At 41.5% G+C, this 16882-nt stretch overlaps 1 protein-coding gene across 4 annotated transcripts in view; it reads right to left on the bottom strand.

The window, feature by feature from the left end:
* STON1 (stonin 1) overlaps nt 1-16882 on the bottom strand; it is a 70698-nt gene that overhangs the window by 16474 nt on the left and 37342 nt on the right. For 2 of the 4 annotated variants that reach the window (XM_053588931.1, XM_053588933.1), the window contains exon 2: nt 13638-13740. The gene's annotated coding sequence lies outside the window, so the exon portion shown is untranslated. Of the gene's footprint in view, nt 1-4480; nt 4642-13637; nt 13741-13865; nt 14033-16882 lie in introns of all 4 variants that reach the window. The other 2 variants (XM_053588934.1, XM_053588932.1) reach the window with 2 other exon arrangements.

Genomic DNA, 16882 nt, shown 5'->3' with positions numbered 1-16882 from the left:
AGATAAAGGAAAATGAAAACACAGCACACCAAAACTTATAAGATGCATAAAAAGAAGTACTAAGAGAAAAGTTTATAGTTGAGTGAACATTTACTTAGGCTTTTTACCTAAAAGCCTAAAAGAAGAAAGAACCTAACATAAAACAACCTAACTTTATATCTTAAGGAACAAGAAAAAGAAAAACAAACCAAGCCAATTTAGCAGAAAGAAGGAAATAATAAAGAGTAGAGCAAAAATAAACAGAGAAGAAAAAAATACTAGAAAAAAACAACGAAACTGAGTATCATTACAATTGATACCACAGAAAGAAAAAGGTTTATAAGGGACTACCGTAAACAATTATATACCAACAAATTAGATAGCTTAGAAGAAGTGGATAAATTCCTAGACACACACAACCTACTAAGAAGGAATATCTTTCTCTGTCTTACACACACACACATACACACTCACACACATACACACAAATAGAAAATTGGAATAGATGTATAGCTAGTAATGAGATTAAATTCATAATTAAAAACCTCCAACAAAGAAAAAGCCAGGACCAGCCCAACTTCACAGCTGAATTCTACCATACATTCAAAGAATTAATACTAATTCTTTCCAAATTCTTCCAAAAACCTGAAGAGAAGGGAAAACTTCTAAACTCATTTTATAGGCTAGCATCACCCAAATACCAAAGCCACACAAAGACTGTACGAGAAAAGAAAACTACAGTTTCTCTAATCAATATAATTGCACAAATCTTCAGCAAAATGCTAATAAACAAAATTCAACAGCATGTTAAAAGACTGCTACACCATGAACGAGTGAGATTTATCCCTGGAATGCCAGGATGATTCAGCATACATAAGTCAATCAATGTGATATACCATTAAACAAACGAGATAAAATTCGCAAAACTATACCAATAGATAGAAGAAAAACAACTGACAAAATTAAGCATTTTTTCTTGACAAAAAAAAAAAAACCCACTCAACAAATGATAAATAGAAAAAACTCACCTCACTATAATTTGCATATATGAAAAGCCCACAGTCAACATCATACTTAATGCTGAAAGCCTGAAAGTTTTCCTCTAAGATAAAAAACAGGGCGGTGCCTGTGGCTCAGTGGGCAGGGCGCCGGCCCCATATACTGAGGGTGGCAAGTTTAAACCCGGCTCCAGCCAAACTGCAACAAAAAAATAGCCGGGTATTGTGGTGGGCGCCTGTAGTCCCAGCTACTCAGGAGGCTGAAGCAAGGGAATCACCTAAGCCCAGGAGTTGGAGGTTGCTGTGAGCTATGTGATGCCATGGCACTCTACTATGGGCGATGAAGTGAAACTCTGTCTCTACAAAATAAATAAATAAATAAATAAATGTAAAAACAAGGCAAGGATGCCCACTTTTGCTTTAGAATTCCTAGCTAAAGCAATTAGGCAAGAAAAAAATAAATAAACAAAAAACATCCAAATAAAAAAAGAAAGAAGTAAAAGTATCTGTTTACCATACGACATGATCTTACATGTATAAAATCCTAAAGATTTCACACATACACAGATCTGTTAAGACTAATAAGTAAACTCAGCAAAGTTGTAAGTTATAAATCAACATATAAAAATCAGTTTTATTTCTATACACAAACAACAAATTGACCAAAAAAGGAAATTAAGAAAACAATGCCATTTACAATAACACCAAAAAGAATAAAATACTTGGGAATAAACATAACCAAGAAGGTGAAAAAGTTGTACATTAAGAACTGCTGAGGGTGGTGCCTGTGGCTCAAGGAGTAGGGCGCCAGTCCCATATGCCAGAGGTGGCGGGTTCAAACCCAGCCCTGGCCAAAAACCAAAAAAAAAAAAAGAACTGCTGAACATGGGTGAAAAAAAAATTAAAAAGATACAAGTGTAAGACATCCCGGGTTCATGGATGGGAAGACCTACTATTACTAAAATGTCCACACTACCCAAAGCAATCTAAAGATTCAATGCAATTCCTATCAAAACCTCAATGGCATTTTTTTCCAAAACAAAAAAAATCTTATAATTCATTTAGAACCATAAAGTACCACAAATAATCAACTTTAGAAAGAACTAAGCTTGAGGCCTTGCACTTCTTGATTTCAAAATATATTACAAGGCTATGGTAATCAAAACAATACAGTAACTGGCATAAAGGCAGATGTAGAGAAGAATGGAACAGGGTATAGAGCCTAGAAGTAAATCTAGAGTCAAATATACAGTCAAATGATTCTCAACAAGAGTGCTGGCAGGTGCAGTGGCTCACACCTGTAATCCTAGCACTCTTGGAGACCCAAGCAGGAGGATCACTTAAACCCAGAAGTCTGAGATTGCTATGAGCAAGGCTGATGCCGTGGCACTCTAGCCTGGGTGATAGAGCAAAAGTCTGTCTCCAAGAAAAATTTTTAAAAAGAGTGCCAAGATTAAACAATAGAAAAAAGATAGGCTCGGTGCCTGTAGTACAGTGATTATGGTGTCGGCCACATACACCAAGGGTGGTGGGTTCAAACCCAGTTCCAGCCAGCTAAATAACAATGACAATTGCAACAAAAAATAGCTGGGCTTTGTAGTGGCATCTGTAGTCCCAGCTATTTGGGAGACTGAGGCAAGAGAATCACTTAAGCCTAAGAGTTTGAGGTTGCTGTGAGCTATAATGCCATAGCACTCTACCGAGGGTGATATAGTGAGACCCTGTCTCAAAAAAAAAAAAAAAAAGAAAAGAAAAAAGATAGTCCCTTCCTAATAGTATTATAAAACTGGATATCCACATGCAAAAGAATGAAATCTGACGCTAGTCTTAAACCATACACAAAACTCAACTCAAAATGGCTAAAAAGCTTAAATGTAAGACCTGAAACTATAAAACTCCTGGAAGAAAATATAGAGAAACATTTTCATAACATTGTTATTGGCAATGATTTCTTCTATGTGACACCAAACCACAGGCCACAAAAGCTAAAGTAGGCAAGTGGGACTACACCAAACTAAAAAGCTTCTGCATGGTAATGGAGAAAAAAAAATGGAAGAAAATATTTGCAAACCATATCTCTGACAAGGGGTTAATATCCAAAATATGTAAGGAACTCAACTCAATAGCAAGAAAATAAATAACCTGATTAAAAAATAGGCAGAGAACCTAAACAGACATTTCTCCAAAAAAGATAAACAAATGGCCAAAAGGTATATATGAAAAGATGCCCAACATCGCTAATGATCAGAGAAATGCAAATCAAAACCACGATGAGAAAAATCACACCTCTCAGAATAGTCATTATTTTAAAGAAAGAAGAAAGGAAAATAACAAATGTTGTTGGCAGGATTGTGAGAAATCGGAACCCTTGGTAGGAATGTAAAATGGTGCAGCCGCTATTGGAAACGGCATGGAGATTCCTCAAAGATTAAAACTGTAATTACCAGATGATCAAGCAATCCCACTCCTGGGTATTTATCCCAAATAATTGAAAAGAGGAGCTAAAGAGGTATTTTCATTCCCAGTCATTGCACATTATTCACAATAGCCACCAGATGGGAACAGCGTAAATGTCCATTGATGGATGAATGTATAAAGAAAATGTGGTATATGCACACAATGGAATATGATACAAATGATGATTGCCAAGGGTGAGGGGAGGGAGAAACTCAGTGAATATAGTTTCAGTCATGCAAATTGAAAATGTTCTAGAAAGCGTCTGTATAAATAATGGGTATAGTTAATAAAATTGTACTGTGCACTTAGAAATTTGTAAAAGGATAGATATCACGTTAGGTGTTTTGTACCACAACTGAAAAAAAAAAACAAAACTGTAATACTTTTGAATCAATTCAATAAATCTTTATTTTTGGTTACTATGTAGCCAAACCTTTTTAGTGCTATGGAAGCTACAGGAGGAGATTTTTAAAATTCGATTTATAATTAATTTAGAACTCAGTGACAGCACAAAAATGTGTGATGTTTACAGTTTAGAAACTTTTTTTTTTTTTTTTTTTTTGTGGTTTTTGGCCGGGGCTGGGTTTGAACCCGCCACCTCCGGCATATGGGACCGGCGCCCTACTCCTTGAGCCACAGGCGCCACCCTTAGAAACATTTTTAAATTTATGATCTCATTTATCAAAATGACCATGTGAAGTATGTATTATTATTCCTGTTTCATAGCTGAGATTACTTAGGTTTAAATCCCATTGCCTAAAGTCATCCAGCCAGTAAGAGGTAGAACCAGGCACATATTTTGGAACAGCTTTATTGAGATATAATTCACATACCACACAATTTACCCTTTTAAGAAAAGTATAAAACTCAGTAATTTTCAGTGTACTAACAGAGTTGTACAACTGTCACAACTATCTGATTTCACAGAGTTCTTACCACGCCCAAAATAAACTTGGTACCCTATTTTTCCTTTCCCCCAAGCCTTAGAAACCACTACGTTTTGTGTGTCCATGAATTTGCCTAACGTAGACATTTCATATACATACAATTACACAATATGTGGCCTGCGGTGACTGCCTTCTTTCCTCTAGGTTAATGTTGTCAAGATTCATCCGTGTTGTAGAAAGTATCAGAGCTTCATTTCTTTTTATAGCTGGATAATATTCCATTGTGTAGATGTTCCACATTTTGTTTATTTATTCATTAGCTGAAAGACATTTGATTTGTTTCTACTTTTTAGGTATTTTGAATACTGCCCCTAGGAATATTTGTACATGAGTTTTATGTGATTATTTCTCTTGACAATATACCTATGTGTGGAAAAATCCTGATTTGAACAGAGGGCACTTCAGCCCAATCTGATGCAACATAAATCATGCAAATTATTCTAATGACACCAGAGGCAATGAACTAAACAGATCACAGCACTGCCACGGGGCCTGGGTCACCCGAATGCTGGGCACTGCTCTGTCACTCACTAGCTGTGTGCACAGCCTCTCTGGAAATTCTGTGATTATACTGGAATCATCTCTGGGGTCCTTCCAACTCCGAGATAATTTTATGGTGTTTGACATCCAGTGAAAAGTGTTTTCAAAAGCAGAAACTGTCTTACCACTAAGTCCATGGACTTAGTGCTGGGTTCTTAACCATGTCCACACGGACAGAAAGGAAAACTCCATGAGATCTAGCGATGTGAAAACTCAAAACCTGGTGAAAGATTGCCCATGGGAAAGGCCTGTTTTTCTCCGCCAGCCTGCCTTCTCTCCTCTCCTTGTGGATACTGAAGGTTCGAGCTACGCAATCATTGAGCTTGGAAAAGAGCCAACACAAAGACAAGCGGCCCTGGGGGCTCCGCCAGGGACAGAGAGCGGCAGTGTTATCATTTGCTGCATCCACACATTCCTGAGGGCACAGCCCAGGTTCACCCTGCTCTCAGAGGCCATTTCACTATCACTGCCCTGCAGCTGCCATCCCCAGTAAAGCACTTTTCCTGGGAGCAGGGAGAGCCAAGTTTCAAAGGGACCCCACCCAGAGGCGCAGAGGCAGGAAATCAGAGGCAGCACCACTTTAGCCTCTTCAGAAGGAATCCAGCAAAAATAAGTCCTTAGAAAGGGTAAAAGATCTTAGTAATATTTACTTCCATGAGGTTTATTAAAAGAAACAATTGAAGAGCAAGAGAAGAAATAATTCTGCTTCAGACTGAATCCTATTCTGATCTATGCCAAATATTTTGCCTTGTCAGTTTGCCCTCAGTAGCGTCAAAGTTTGGAAAAATGGGTTCCTTCAGTTTTTTCTTATTTAGAGACAAATAAACTCATTTCCATAAGCCACACAAAAGAAAATCAAGCTCATTATTTTGTTAGTGGACCTGAATTTTTTTAAAGCCCACCTTACAAACAAATCTACCTTCAACCCAAGATGTATGCAAAGTGCAGTCCTATCCCCCACCCGCCCCACCCCAAACCCAGGGTACTTGGCAAGTATGAGTTTAATTCAACCAATCAGAATTTTGTATCTTGCCCAATAGAAACCCAAACCTTTGTGCTTGCCAAAAAGGCAGGAGTGGGATGCTGTTCTGGGGTCAGCAGCTAAGGCTCTGGCTCCCCATGGCCGTGGTAGGCCCTACTGTCCTCCTCTTTCTAACCCTCTCCTAGCCTGTCTGTCAGTCGTCTTCACACTCATTTCTATTTCTGTCACCTCCTTCACTCCTTGCCTCTCTATGAGCCCACCTTTCTATTCTGCTCTCAAAGTGCCTCCTTCACTCCTTGCCTCTCTATGAGCCCACCTTCCTATTCTGCTCTCAAAGTGCCTACTCGTCAGTTGGCCCAAAGCCAAGAGGATCAATTCCACCCAAGCTTCCTTCCTCTTGATCCTCTCGAGCAGAAAGGGGGCAACACCCTATCTAGAACCTTGGTCTGTCAGAAGCCCACTGGCTCTCCAGGAGGGATGAGAAGGCTCAGAGAAGTCTACATACATCTTCTTTCGGTACTTTGTCACTTCTCCCCCATCTGCTTCAAGATATAGGAACCCAAAAGTACTCAAGTAGCAACATCTATTTAATCTCAGCTTTGTTTAATTTTGTTTTGTTCCTACATTGCAAGGAGGGATGGTCAAGAATGAACCTTTGCCTCCCAAAAGGCCCTCTCAACAGCAAAATCTCATTCAAACTTCACAAGGATCCAGAGCAGACCACAACTTCTGGGTGCTTTTCCCAAGGTCTAGAATCCAGTGAGTGCAGAGCTGGGAACTCAGAACTCCTGGCACCAAGTCCCCAGCTGTCTTCCACTGAAGCAGATTCCTGCAGGCTGCTTCCCTGGACTTTTCCTCAGCTGCAGGTTCCACTCCACTCTGCATGCCCCAAACCTTTTAGGCTCTGTCAATCTGGGTTATTCTATAAACCCCTAGAAGACAATTTCACACAAAATTCAAAGACAGGACAAGACACCAAGACTAAATGAGAGACAGACAGAACAGGAAAATGTATTATGATGGAAATTTCTAGAAATCCATTTCTGAGGTTTGAAGGTTTCTCAGGAAGTTTTTACTTCTTTTTAAGACTATTCAACATTTCTTTTTCAACTGCCAGTTTTCAAAGCACTGCACTGGAGGACACACATGCATGTTCACCCTGGGAAATGGCAGTTTACAACCTTATACCTCACCATGTGTGACAGACGGCAACAGAAGCCTGCCACACACTCTTGGATGTACCCAGAGTTTAACAATCCCCATATTTAGGGAAACCCTAAAATAAGTAATTGTCCCCACCATTCTAAATGGGGGGTCCACAAAAGGAGGACGCTGGGCCACAGCAAACATGAACAAAGGCTGCACTACACACAATTCCTGCTCTCTACTCTTCCCCCCTCAAAGAAATCATATTGGGGGAAGACTTCGGACTCAGGTTTTCCCCTTTGCCAGAAGCTCTAGTACTTTTACTCCTTCTATATTCCTTTCTGTCTAAGAAAATCCTATCTTACCACTGATGTGTGGTCCGTGGGTTCATTCTGCGAATCTCCAAGACCAAGGACCTACTGAAGAAGAAATTCCAGTAACATATTTTTGGGCGGGCCATCGTCCGGGAGTGGAAATCTGTGGTAAGCAATGGAACCACTTCACTGTATCCTGTTTTTCTCTATAATCGTGATAACGGAGACTAATAATTTGGATGTCCATCAGCCCCTAAAAGTACATAGTGCAGCTGCCCACCTCCATATCATGGGTGAGAGGCTGTTGGGGAATGAACTTTCTAATTCCCCTTGGCTCCAAAAGAAGAGTGGAAGGGAATGTTAGGAGGCTTGAGAGCAGAGCAAACAGAAGTAGCAGGCAGAGATCCTGGGGTCCCCCTCTTCCATGGCACTGGAAGGCCTTCTGAAAAATGTGCTCTCCCAGCTCTTTTACTACCCACTCAAATCTTCCTGGGTCCCAAACTTCTACTTGTTTCCACAAACCCCTGCCACTCTCTCTCTCTCTCCTTATACTTTGCATGCTGTTTTAGTGTTGATACAGGTTTGCTTTATATATTTAGTTAAGTTTGTACTGGTCCTTTCTGGTATTTTTGAGATGTTATAAGCACGTTTCAAAAAGGTCCTTTTCATTGCCTTTCACTGCAAAATTAAACTCAATTGGCTTTTCTGCATGTTTGAGAAAAAGCTCAACTACGTTAATCGTTAGAGGCCAAGAAGTTGGCTGCAAACAAAGGGTAAAATGACTCCCCAGACAGGAGCCTAGGAAGGGAAGCCTGGGGCAATCCCCTGAGGCTAGATTGGCCCTAAACCCTAGGCTATAGTTCAGCCTCTTCTTTAAAAGAAAAAAAAGAAAGGAAGACAACCTTTAGAAATGAAGAAAGGCAAAGAAAATGACCCTGGGTATTTGATTTTTTCCTGGTCTATTAGTGTAAATGGAAAGGTTCAAAGTCATTCTAGGGTTCTCTAAGACTTCAGCTAGTTGAAACTAATTCTAATACAAAAATTTTTAAAGGTCTCTCAATGCTTATTTTTTACTGAGTTTAATTATTGTTGCCTTGCTAACTTTTGGGGGGAAAAGAAGGGTAGAAAATATAGCATTTAAGACCTGCCCAAATAAAAAGCCTATTTCCTTTGTTACTGTGGTTTAGAAAAAGCTTGTAAAAATGATAAAGGGTTGCAAGTGCAAGCACCGGGCAGCCATTTTCTCCAGGGCAGGGCTCAGCCCCACTTTGATTGGCAGGTATATACTCAATGGCAGGCGCAGAAAGGGGCAAAACTTGCAGCAGGTGGGACCAGGTTCCCGGATACTTGATTTCTCAGGCTGTGCTGCCAGCAAGTAATAAGTATAGGAAAGCCAGCAGGTACAAAGTGCTATACTGGTAATTGTGGCTAAATCCAGACAAGCACAGGGGCCGAGGAGGCCACTGTCCTCAGGAATTCTTCTCCAAGCATTGGAAGGATGCTTCCTTTTGTTTGGCTGAAAGGCTTCTCCAAGGGTTAGGACAAAGCTTTGACCTCTCTTGGAGAGAGGTAATGCTACTAGGTACTACTAGATCAAACTTTAACATTAGAGGACGGCGCCTGCGGTTCAGTGAGTAGGGTGCTGGCCCCATATACCAAGGGTGGCCGGTTCGAACCCAGCCCCGGCCAAACTGCAACAAAAAAATAGCTGGGCGTTGTGGTGGGCGCCTGTAGTCCCAGCTACTCGGGAGGCTAAGGCACGGGTGATAAAGGGAGACTCTGTCTCTAAAAAAAGAAAAAAATCTTTAACATTAAATGAGAAAAATGAATTCTTGGATGAGGCTAGGAAGTGGGGTGATTTGTGGTTCATGTGCAATACTGATAGCAGTTATGTCCTCTAAGGAAAGGGACAGATACCCCACAGGAAGGCAGTTCCCTTTGAGGATCCCAAATGGGACCCTGAGGCTCGGTGCCTGTGGCTCAAGCGGCTAAGGCGCCAGCCACATACACCTGAGCTGGTGGGTTCGAATCCAGCCCCAGCCTGCCAAACAACAATGACGGCTGCAACCAAATGGGACCCTGAAAAACAAGGTGACTGGTGGCGTAAACATTGTCTAACATGTATCCTAGAATGTTTACGTCAATCCACGAAAAAGCCTATGAACTATTCCATGTTGTCTACTGTTAGGAGCAAAATGAGAGTCTCTCAGCCTTTCTTGAATGGCTTAGGGAGGTAATGAGAAAACTCAGTTGACACCCTACTCCTTAGAGGACCAAATTATTTTAAAAGATAAATTTATCATTTATCAGGTGGCCCCAGACATTCCAAGAAAACTCTAGAAATTGTCTCTAGGCCGGGATCATAACCTGGAGAATCTTCTTAAAATGGCCACAGCGGTCTTCTATAATCAAGATCAGGAGAAAGAGGAGGAAAAGAGAGAAGGGATAAAAAAAGAATGACAGCTCTAGTAATAGCACTCCAACAAATGGGTACCATTCGGGGGCAGAGGGAAGCCAGATGAGCTAAGAACTAGTGCTTCCAATGTGATGTGATCAGACTGGCCACTTCAAAATAGATGACCCCCGGCAGCCCCTGGGCCCCTGTCCAGAAAGCAAGGGTGATCCTGGAGGGCAGCCTGTCCCTAGAGGTGAAGGCCTCCTGGACAGTGACCCCCATCTGCCCCCCAAAGTGGACTGAAGGTGCCCAGGGCAGTTGCTCATGGCTCTAGCTTGTGTCATCACCCCTCAAGAGCCCTGGGTGTGCCTCATAGTGGAGGGCGAGGAGACAGTTTCTTCTGGACACTGGAGCCACCTTTTCTGTACTCTCTAACCTGGTCTTCTGTCGCCTAAATCTGAAACTATACAGGGGGTGTCTGGAAAGCCGGTTACTCAGCCTTTAATCACTCAGCTGCAATTGGGATGACTGGCTGTTCTCCCATGCCTTCCTAATCATACCTGAAAATCTGTTCCCCTTTTCCAGAGGGACATACTAACTAAAGCAGGAACAACCATTTATATGAATGTGAGATAAAAACCTATACTATGTCTTCCCTTATTAGAGACAAAAATTACCCAGAAGTATGGGCTATCAAGGGACAAGGGGAAAGAGCAAAACATGCTCAACTGGTCCAAATTATCTTAGGGATTTAGGGACAACCCTCACTTGTTTGGACAAATCTTAACCCAAGACTTGAGTCTTTTGTTTTTTTGAGACAGAGTCTCAAGCTGTCTCCCTGGGGGAGAGTGCTATGGTGTCACAGCTCACAGCAACCTCAAACTCTTGGGCTTAAGTGATTCTCTTGCCTCAGCCACACAAGTAGTTGGGATTAAGGTGCCCACCACAATGCCTGGCTATTTTTTTGTTGTTTTTATAGTTGTCATTGTTGTTTGGCAGGCCTGGGCTGGATTTGAACCTGCCAGCTACAGTGTGTGTGGCTTGTGCCCTCGCCACTTGAGCTACAGGTGCTGAGCCACTTGAGTTGTTTTCATATCCCACAGCAACTCCTATTCAGTATTTGGATGTCATTTTTTTGGGAGCACCAGATGCATAGGAATGCCACAAAGCTACCCATGCTCTATTAAACTTTCTAAATGATTATGGGTACAAAGTTTCCAACTTAAGCCCAATGTGTGCCAAAGTGCACTATTTGGGTCTCCAACTTTCACAGGTGAAGAGAGCCTTGGGCAAAGAAAGTCTAGAACCAATATTGGCTTACCCTAAACCTTGAACTCTAAGACATCTTTGAGGCTTCTTAGGAATCCAAGGCTGTTGCAGACTCTAGATTCCTAGATATAGTGAAATGGCTGGACCACTCTATTCTTTAATTAAAAATGCTCAGAAAGAATGCCTGGTCACCCTAGAATGTGAACCAGAGGTAGATAAGGCATTCCACCAATTGAAAAATGTTCTTCTACAGGCTTCTGCTTTAAGTCTTCCAATTGGACAACAATTTAATCTGTATGTTACAAAGCAGACTGGAATTGTCCTAGGAGTCTTGACCCTGTTTTACAACCTATAGCTCACCTTCTAAAGAAATTGACACCATGGCCAAGGTATGGCCACACTGTCTGCAGGTTATAGCAGCTGTAGCCCTCGTAAGCCCAGAGGCAATTAAGCTAACTTTGGAACCAGACCTAATTATTTATACTTCTCATAACCTTACTGGACTTTTACATTCAAAAGGCTATCTTTAGCTGTCAGATGATATACTAATCAGATTTATGTCTTCCAGAGATAATGTCATCAGGCCACAAAGAGTGAAAAGGGTTCCAGCCCAAGACCTGATTCTGTTGCAGACCTTGGATCACCCTCCCTCCAGAAACACCCTCCACTGCCCCCTTCTATTGATACAGGGTTCCCCCATTCAATCCTGGATAAGGGACCCCAGTTTCCTAGGCCTGGGAAATTTCATGAAGAGAATTTTTTTACCCCAAGCTAGAGGGATCAACCTGGTTTCTAATTACCATGAACCGTGGATCGTCCTCCTCTGAGGAACCTCTATCTGCCCCCTCTATGGCATCATCCATCTCCAACAGGAAGCAATTTAGAGCGGTTAAAGCTTCCCTAGTGATGCTAACTGCAGTTAAAGCTTCTATTTGGAGAGGGAGAACTGATACAGGATTCCCCACTCAGGGCTATACAGGGATCCCCCCATCCTCTAGGCCCAAGTGAGCTCAGAAATCAGACCCTCATCTCTAGGCACAAACAGGCTGCCCTTTTCAGGCTACATCCTCTGGGCTCTAGCAAGGTCATGAACAAAGAAAGCAGTCTGAAACATTTTGGGTAGTCCCACCTTGAGTGGGGAGCACACACCCTGAGGCAAAACTACAAAGACCTAATACTATATATTCCCTTAGACAAAGGACACATGTGGAAGACTTCTGACTTGGGTCTTTTTCCCCTTTGCCAGAAGCTCTGGTACTTTTTACTCCTTCTGTATTCCTTTTTAATAAAACCCTATCTTACCACTGACCAAAAAAAAAAAAAAAAGTAATCATATTGGAATTCTTGTTAGAGTATAATGGAAATTATCATGAGTTCATTCTAAATTGTTTAAAAATAAATCCTCTACAAATAGCAACGCCTTAAATATCAATACACGTTGAGCATTCCTAATCCCCAAATCCAAAATCTAAAATATTCTAAAATTCAAAACTTTTTAAGTGCTAACATGACATGCAAAGGAAATGCTTTGGGGGACATTTTGGGGTTCAGAATGCAAACACAAAGGATCCAAAATCCGAAACACTTCTGTCCAAGCATTTTGGGTAAAGGATACCCAACCTGTGATAATACTGCAGATTACTCACAACAAACCTTAGGAATAAGCCACTAGTATGGAAAAATGGTCTTCCCAAAAAGAATTTAGGGACAAAAACATTCAAGTTATAGGAAAAATTCATACATTCTTTGAGAGTCAGAGGGAAGCATTTTCAAGCAGGGATGATATCTCATTCATTAGAGCATTTTTCACATTGCCTACAAATGCCTGACACAAATACACACAGTTCAATAAATTTTCACCTAGATAATTTTAAATGTTTTTGTTCCACTGTTCCTTAAAGTAAACTCTATACTTCCCTCCCCAGTTCAAAGAATCACTGAATTTTAGAGTGGAGAAAAAATTGAAGGTATTCAGTTCACTTAACCACACTAATAAACACTGATCAAATATGACGTGCCCGTGGTATGCACAGGGCTATATGTGCATGACTTCATTTAACACTGATAGCTTCATCACTAGGGAAGCCGCACCAGGGGATAGCCAACACTTCCTAAAGCAAGGAATGCCCTAAATTGGAAGGATGCTCTTCTCACCTGAGAAGACCCTGTCTTTCCACCAAGCTCCCCATGTGTATCTAGCCCTTGGACCTCAACCTGTAAGAAAAACAGACTCTGGGACAGTTTTCCCCAAAGTTGCTCAAGGACAACAGCTCAGTATCAATTTGGGTCATTTCTGAGAATAGCTTTCATAACTCAGCCTGCCCCATTTCCTGTCCCTTCTTGACTGCATCAAGTGGTCATCTTACTCTTTGTGATGAACAATTTCTCAGAACTGTTATCTAACAAATATATTGAGATGCTTTCTCTTCTTCTAATGGTAACCTTGTTATACTGTCTGATTCTCCAAACTTCATCTAACTCCCTGCAAAGTCCTCCCATACCATCTCTCCACTCCATCTATTATCAAAGGTCTACATCTGCTGTTCTTTGTACTTTTCCTTTGCTTTTCTCCAGAAAGCATTCAAACAAAATGTAAATATAAAGTTCTACCTTCTCCTGCAGATTGTAGAGATCAGATTAGATACATTTGCTTGGCGAAGCAGCATTCCAGGCCAATTGCAGCTGAAGACTTTGTCCCCTCTTTGGTGTTTATCTGTGGAGAAAAACACTCTGTAATATATCCTTAATGTCTGGCCTCTCTGAATCTGCCAGATGTCAGCAGAGGACTGATGCTGAGGAGGCATTAGCAGAGCTCAGGAACACATCACCAACACTTACCAGTAGCCTCCTAGTTATCAGCCCCAACCAAACTGTCACTGTCAGACCAATTCCTGCTCAAGCCCCAGGAACACATCTGGACTCCCAAGAACATCCTCCCCTTTGCAGATGGCTGAATTCACTCCTTTATGCCTGTGACTTTTTTGCTCTGTACAATGCTGCATAATCTAGAGAAAGAATGTCTTAATGTCAGTGTCTGTGTGGTTTCATTGGCTATTCCCCAAATAAGGAATGCTCAGACTGCCTGCAGCGCCAGACTCCTCAAGAGCAACACTGTAACTGGACTGGAGCTGCTTTGCAAAGCCGCCTTCTTGTTTTGTGTGGTTGGAGGTCTGCAATCTCATTACCCTCACTGCTATTCCAGAATGTATATCCTCGAAACAAAGCCAAAGTCAAGGATAGGCCAGTGTGTAAAAATGTAGGCATGAAGAATTTTTTTTTTTTTTTTTTTTTTTTGTAGAGACAGAGTCTCACTTTATGGCCCTCGGTAGAGTGCCGTGGCCTCACACAGCTCACAGCAACCTCCAACTCCTGGGCTTAAGCGATTCTCTTGCCTCAGCCTCCCGGGTAGCGGGGACTACAGGCGCCTGCCACAACGCCCGGCTATTTTTTGGATGCAGTTTGGCCGGGGCTGGGTTTGAACCCGCCACCCTCGGCATATGGGGCCGGCGCCTTACTGACTGAGCCACAGGCGCTGCCCAAGAATTTTTTTAAAGGTTTGCCATGACAATGTTTAAAATACCACTTCTATAAAAGTTTTCCCTTTAAGGGGGAAACTGAAAGTTTGACACAAGAAGGGAATCATAAGACAACACAAAACCTCAAGGAAAATGAAAAAACTTTACCCTCCTTTTAGGTCATTTGAGAAGTGCCCACGGGCTGCCTGAACCATGTTATTAGCATGTATGTTCTGTAGCTCATAATATTCAATCACAAAAATGCGTGGTATTTAGTTCAGCTATGTGACAGGAAATAACATTTGTTAAATATTAAACCACAGCAAAATCTACCCATGCTGAGTATTATCAGTACGGATTCCAGTTCAATTCTCCAACCCTGCACCTCCCCTGAGGCATTTAACCTTCACTTTTACAGCATGAATTTGGGTCCTGGCTATTTTTTAAAATCTTATTTTAATAATTTGTTCATTTCCTAAATTTAGAGAATAGTGACAAAGATTCTCTCTTTGACCAAACTCTAGTCAGCTTCAGAGCCTGCTTCTTTTTTTTTTTTTTTTTGTAGAGACAGAGTCTCACCTTATCGCCCTCGGTAGAGTGCTGTGGCATCACACAGCTCACAGCAACCTCCAAATCCTTGGGCTTAGGCAATTCTCTTGCCTCAGCCTCCCGAGTAGCTGGGACTACAGGCACCCGCCACAACGCCCGGCTATTTCTTTTTTTTTTTTTTTGTTGCAGTTTGGCCGGGGCTGGGTTTGAACCCGCCACCCTCGGCATATGGGGCCAGCGCCCTACCCGCTGAGCCACAGGCGCCGCCCCAGAGCCTGCTTCTTAAATAGGCCTTTCAACTGTGGCCTACAGAGCCTTAAAAAAACACTAATATAGTTTCTGATGGCTCAAGGTCACATCCCTAGAATGATGCTAGCCCCCTCTTAAAGTGCCTCCCTGGGAAAACTCAAGGCTGCCTACAGAATTTACTGTTTGTCTCAGTCAACATCTGATGACAGGATCCCTCTCTCCCAGACTCCACAGGAAGGTAGGAGCCTAACTCCAGTTTGCAAACCCAAATGGGTTTCACATGGACCCTCCTTCCAACTTTTAAAAAATGTTTCACATCCCTGACTCTACTGAGCTCATTCTATTTTTAAAATACCCAAGACACCTCTATATGTGCATACAACTCAAAATTGAGTTCAGTTCACAGTGGACTCTTTTCCCTATTGCAATAGTTATTAACAATTAAAACATGTTCTCATCACTTTTCTATCCAGCTGTGTTCATCTTTGAAAGCAAAATGAACAGATACCAACCCAAACTGGCCAGGCCCAAGGAATGGTCTTTACATGAATTTAAAAAAAAACGATTTGGTATTGGATAGGGCATTCTGATTTTAGAATTTTATTCTTATCATCATGACATTTTTATGAATCCATACCATATTTATGTAAGCAGAGGACCATAAGCCTCAGTTTCCTCATCTGTAAAATAGTGATATTAATATTTACCTCATAGGTAAATTGCCTCGTAAGAGATATTCAATATATGTTCATTTTCCTTCCTTCTCCCTTTCTCTTTCTCCTTTGTACTGACTCTAACCTTTGTAACATATACTTTCACTAGTTATAGGAAAACTAAGGGCCCCAAAATCTGGAGTTTGGTTTAGCACCAGGTCAACTCCTTTTCCAGAACTATGTCTCCATTCTGCCTAACTCGGGACTCTGCCATCACCCTGCCCTGGGGATCTAATCATGCAGTTCCTGTCTTAGTCCTCTGTTCCTGCTTCCATGCTCAGGGTTTATGAGATCAAAGTTTGTGCCCCTGCAAAATTCATATTTTGAAACTCTAATTCTAATATGATGGGATTGGGAGGTGAAGGTCTTTGGAAGGTGATTAGGTCACTTTGGAAAGTGATTAGGGTGGGGTCCTCATGGATGGGATTAGTGTCCTTTTAAAAAGAGGCCAGACAGTTAATTCACCCTCCTTCTGCCATATGAAGATATAGTAAGAAATTGTCCATCTTTGCAACCTGGGAAAGGGTCCTCTCTAGAATGCAACCATGCTGGCATCCTGATCTTAGCCTTCTAGCCTCTAGAACTGTGAAAAATAAATTTCTATTGTTTATAAGCCACTCTGTCCATGGTATTTTGTGACAGTAACTCAAACTGAGACATTTTTAAACATAGCATCTCCCACAATGGAAAAAAATTAATAGATGTGGAGAAAAACAACCCATGGTCAAATGCATTTGAGAAACCCTGGTTTACAGGTTTCTCCATTGCAATCCTTCCCAGAACCTCCAGAACCTGTAGGATACTAATGTTCTTAAGGCCCTCTAGGAGG

Source organism: Nycticebus coucang, chromosome 4, assembly GCF_027406575.1.
Source record: "Nycticebus coucang isolate mNycCou1 chromosome 4, mNycCou1.pri, whole genome shotgun sequence".
Lineage (NCBI taxonomy): Eukaryota > Metazoa > Chordata > Mammalia > Primates > Lorisidae > Nycticebus > Nycticebus coucang.
Note: the sequence above shows the minus strand (reverse complement) of the source record. Positions and strands in the feature narration are given on the sequence as shown.